Source organism: Chrysemys picta, chromosome 1 (genome assembly GCF_011386835.1).
Source record: "Chrysemys picta bellii isolate R12L10 chromosome 1, ASM1138683v2, whole genome shotgun sequence".
In the NCBI taxonomy this organism is placed as follows: Eukaryota; Metazoa; Chordata; order Testudines; family Emydidae; genus Chrysemys; species Chrysemys picta.
Genome location: NC_088791.1, coordinates 357,330,569 through 357,335,811, shown reverse-complemented (window position 1 = coordinate 357,335,811; position 5,243 = coordinate 357,330,569). Strand labels below are relative to the sequence as shown.

General features: G+C 46.6%; 1 pseudogene; it reads right to left on the bottom strand.

Annotated features, from left to right (window-relative positions):
* Positions 1-832: 832 nt before the first annotated feature.
* LOC101949829 (olfactory receptor 52E4-like) lies at positions 833-1,823 on the bottom strand (annotated as a pseudogene).
* Positions 1,824-5,243: the final 3,420 nt, after the last annotated feature.

The following is a 5,243-nucleotide window of genomic DNA, read 5'->3' as shown; positions in this document are numbered from 1 at the left end:
TTCAACCCAGCTGAGGTATGTGGGTATTGGTCATTATTGGAAAACAGGATACTGGGCCAGATGGACCATTGGTGATTCTGATGTTCTTTTATAGACCCAAGATATATCTGTCCCCCACTGTAACACACTAATTTCACTAATGCCAACTTGCACACTGTAAATAAACACCCTGACTTTCAAAATAAGCCAAAAATCAAGCTATTCCCATTTCAAAACAAGGCCATAACAAGCCAATCCGTAAAAAAACTCCAACGCTATGTGACTAGGTCCCCCCGGCATACAGCCTGGGACTGTGGTGGGCCAGCTGTGCACCCCTGAAATCTCTCCTCCCTAGCTCCTGCTTGCCCCTCCTTGCCCCAAGATGCCAGAACATGTTAGTAGCAGAGCAGAGTGGGTCTAATATTTATTTATTTTTCATTCTTTTATATAGGAATTAGATACAGTGTTCATGTTAGCTAATTGCTAAGTTATCTGCCAAAAAATAGAGTTTTCAAGTGCCTAAATAGCCCCTTGAATCATGTTTAAAATTGTCACCCCTCCCAAAACCTAAAATGTCTCCCTTGCACATGTGTGTGTGTGTGTGGGGGGGGGGACCTGGAGATGATCCAGTGAGTGACAAGGGGAGGGTAAGACAGGAGAAAGGGACAGGGCCTTGAGGGGAAGAGGCAGAGCAGGGGCAGGGCATTTGTAGAAGAGGAGTGGCAAAGGGGCCTTTGGGGTTTAGTAACAAACAATTAGAAAGGTGTCAACTCAATGAGTTGTACACAGACCGATTCCCCAATTTGTCACACATTGACACTGCACAAAAAGTTCAGGAAAGGGAGGGAAAACTTTAGGTCCTTTTACAAGTAAAGAGCTGGAGCAGCCTGTCCCGAATATGTTTGATCCCAACCCCGTAGATGATGGGGTTTAACATGGGGGGCACCAGGAGGTAAATGTTGGCCATGAGAACATGGAAATGCAGGGGCACATTCTGGCCAAACCGATGTGAGAGGGTGGAGAAGAGAGCTGGGATGCAAAAGGCTAAGAAGACACAGAGGTGGAAGCCGCAGTTCCTAAAAGTCTTGAGCCTGATGTCCTTTGTGGGGAGGCTGAAGATGGCCCTGAGGATCTGAGTATAGGATACAGTGATAAAAAATACATCCAAACCAGTCACCAAGATTGCCACAGAGAGACTGTAGTAACTATTGATGCGTATGTTGGCGCAGGCCAGCTTCACCACAGCCATGCCATCACAGTATGTGTGGGGGATGATGTTAGTTCTGCAATAGGGCCACCGCCTCGCCAGGAAGGGAGTTGGCAGTATGATTATGCAGCACCACGGCCAGTCCAATCGTGGCCACCATGGGGTGTGTCAGGATGGTGGAATGTCTCAGGGGATTGCAGATAGCCACATAGCGATCAAAAGCCATCGCCACAAGGATCCCAGATTCCATCACTGAGAAGCAGTGAATGAAGTACATCTGGGTGAGGCAGGCATTGAATTCGATCTCCCTGGAGTTGAACCAGAAGATGCTTAGTGTTTTCGGCAGAGTGGATGTAGTCAGGAATAGATCGGTGATGGCCAGCATGCAGAGGAAATAGTACATGGGCCCATGGAGGCTCGGTTCTGTCTTCACAATGAAGAGGATGTTGAAGTTCCCCAAGAGGGCTATGGTGTACATGATACAGAAAAGGACAGAGATCCAGACATGGGTTGCGTCCAGGCCAGGAATGCCCAGCAGGATGAAGGTGGATGGGTTGGTGGAGTCAGTTGCATTGAAATCAGACATGGAGTAGGGTTGAAGGTGTTGAAATCTGAGGCAGAACGGTGTCTCCTGCATATATCGTACTTTGCCCTGACTTCCTGTACGTGCCCAGGGTGATGGTCACAGTACAAATGCCTGGATGGAGAGACAATGTTAATATGAGACACTACATGCACTACTGGAGGCTGTTCTCATGGGTGAAGCAGATTCCTCGCTCTTCACACACTGAAAAATATTCAGATAAATAAATTATTAACAACTGACCTTACTACATGTGTCAATAATTCCTACATATCACGGTGTGGGGAAACATAATAGGCACCATCAGCAAACACGAGTGTGGATACAGGCTTTCCATCATTGTTCCTTAGTGCAATGAAAGCCAGGCTAGAGAGTCCATGCAGTAGGCCTCTGGCTGGGTCCCTGGAGGCTGGGTATCCTAGTGGCTAGAATGCCAAGTAGGGGGGGCAGAAGCTGAGGGAGGCTGGCTGCCTTCACCCACTTCTTCCTGGCCCAGGAACTCTAAGTCACTTCCTATCCAAGTCCTTAAATTTGGGATGTGGGCCCCAAGAGTCCAGATTCCTCTTACTGTGGGGTTTCTCAATAGGTTCCCCCATATTTAACCAGAGGGGGAGGCTAACTACCTCTTGTGGCTTGGTGTCATTGAAAAACACCTGCTCATTTGTAGAAGTGTCCAAAAGAAAGATAATTTTCAGATGCCTAAGGAATGGGATAGTGAATGACCTGGTCGGAACATGCGCTCAGTTTTGATCACCCAATCTCTATAAAGGATATAGCAGATAGAAAGGGGATTTCGGAGACAGGCTATGAGAATTGGGGAGGCTGCCTGATGCAGACAGACTGAAAAGTCGGGAACTGTTAGTTTAGAGAAGAGACAAAGAATCATACAGTCATAGAAGATGAGGTTTGGATAATACCTCAGGACGTCATTCAGTACAATCCCCTGCTCAAAGCAGGACCAACACCAACTAAATCATCCCAGCCAGAGCTTTGTCAAGCTGGGCTTTAATAACCTCTAAGGATGGAGATTCGACCACCTCCCTAATTAACCCATTCCAAAGCTTCACCACCCTCCTAGTGAAATAGTGTTTCCTAATATTCAAACTAGACCTCACACACTGCAACTTGAGACCATTGCTCCTTGTTCTGTCATCTGCCATCACTGAGAACAGTCTAGATCCATGCTCTTTGGAACCACTGTTCAGGGCTGCTATCAAATCTCCTCTCATTCTTCTCTTCTGTAGACTAAATAAACCCAGCTTACTCAGCTGCTCAGGGATAGCTCAGTGGTTTGAACACTGGCCTACTACACCCAGGGTTGTGAGTTCAATCCTTGAGGGGGCCATTTAGGGGGCAAAATCAGTAATTGGTCCTGCTAGTGAAGGCAGGGTGCTGGACTCTATGACCTTTTGGGGTCCCTTCCAGCTCTATGAGAGAGGTATATCTCCATATATTATATACCCCAGCTCTCTAATAATTTTTGTTAATTTTATATCAGTATTCTGCTTAACTGCCAGGGGGCAAATTTGTCACGTACACATGGGAGAAAGAAGAAGGGAAAACATCAGCTATAGGTTGTCTTAACTCAGGAAGTTCCTTCAAGAGGAAATGTAGCCAAACTCCAAACCTGGAGACAATGGACCTTTCTGTGCCTGCGTCCTGTAAGGGGTCATAAGAGGGGCAGATACATGTAGCTTGCTAATTATGTATGGTAATGATGGCAAATTTTGGCCAGTCATAGAGTGATAGATTATCATAAGCACCTGCATATAATGCTTTGGTGTACGTGTTTTGTTTGTTCTTGCTGACTTATGAGCTCGAACCCAATTGCAATTGGAATAAACGGATCGCCCCCCCCCCCCCCGGGGCTCCTTGCTTGATTAGCTCTGTCCGTCTCTCCTTATTCCTCAACTGGAACGGACAGAAATTTCGATGACAGTTTTGGCGACTATGAAGGGACTTCTCCAGCTCAGAACCGCTATTGGGCCCCTCCCTCGAGAAGGACCAGCACACGCCGAGGTGACTTTACCTTGGGTTGTATTGTCTTGGAAGTTGGCCCCCAGCGGGGACGATAAGAATGACTCTGAGAGACGGACCACAAGCAACGAGACAGATCGCATTGGAAGAGGCCTCATCAGGAGACAGGTAAATTGTCTCTGTTTTGTGTTATGTGTACATGGGGGTCTTAGACCAGATGGTTTCCTTGGGACAGTCTCGGTGAAATTACTGGGACATCCATCTGGCAGTTAAACACTTTTAGAGTGCCAGCCCAGTATAAAAACAAGTTTCGGATGACAGGAGATTACCCAGGCTGGAAGAGAGGCTGACTGGATAGGCTGGGTGGTCTGCCCGGGACATAAAGGAAACTTTATGACTGATGGGATGAAGGGGGTTCCATGTTGTTATGTTGCCCAGTGTTTTCCTTATCCCGCAATGATCCCCTAGTTCCTTTGATGATTTGAGGAAAACAGTATGATTGCTTATTAGACACAGGAGCCACCCTCTCCACCCTTACTGATTTGGATCTTCCTAAGAGTGGCAAAATCGAAATGTTAAGGTAATTGAAGAAAATCCTTTTCATTGGCAGATTTCCAAACCTTTAAACATACACATAGGGCCCCTGTCTGAGGAACACGCCTTCCTACTTACCCAAGGACCAACCAGTTTATTGGGACATGATTTGCTGTGCAAACGCCGGGCTATTATTCACTGCTCTGACGAAGGCATTCTTTCGAGCCTGCCAGATGACTCTGTCAACCCCTTGATGGCTCTAATGAATCCCGAAACTCCTTTATATTTAGCAATGCTTCCCAAGGATTTGGAAAATGCTGTCCCACCTTGGGTATGGGGAACAAAAAAAACCACTGACGTGGGATTACTAAAGTCAGCTGAGCCAGTTCGGATACGTGTTAGGACAGACATAGACCCCCCTCGCATTCCCCAATACCCTCTCCCACGAAAGGCAATAGAGGGACTGACTCCCTTAATTGAGTCATTTTTAGGGGGTCATCCCAGATATCATGGGGGCGTCTCCCTCAGGGGTATGTGGAATCCCCCGCTATATTTTCAGCTGTGTTGCATAAAGATTTACAAGATGTAATTCTCCCAGGACAGTCCACATTGCTTTTGTATGTGGATGATCTTTTATTATGCTCAGAAACACAAGAAATTAATAAACAGGACTCGATAGAGTTTTTATGTGCCTTAGCAATGAAAGGACACAAGGTGTCACCCTCAAAGATTCAATCTTGCTCACAGGAGGTGAAATATTTAGGGCACATACTAAAACCAGGAAAGAGAAGCCTTGCTCAGGAAAGAATAAGTGTCATTTTAAATGTACCCCAGCCCAAGACAAAGAGACAGTTAAGGGGGTTCCTCGGCATGGCAGGATTCTGTAAGTCCTGGATTCCTGAGTATGGGGAAATGTCAAAACCACTAGTGCAGATGACCACTAAGGATGAAAGTGACCCAGTG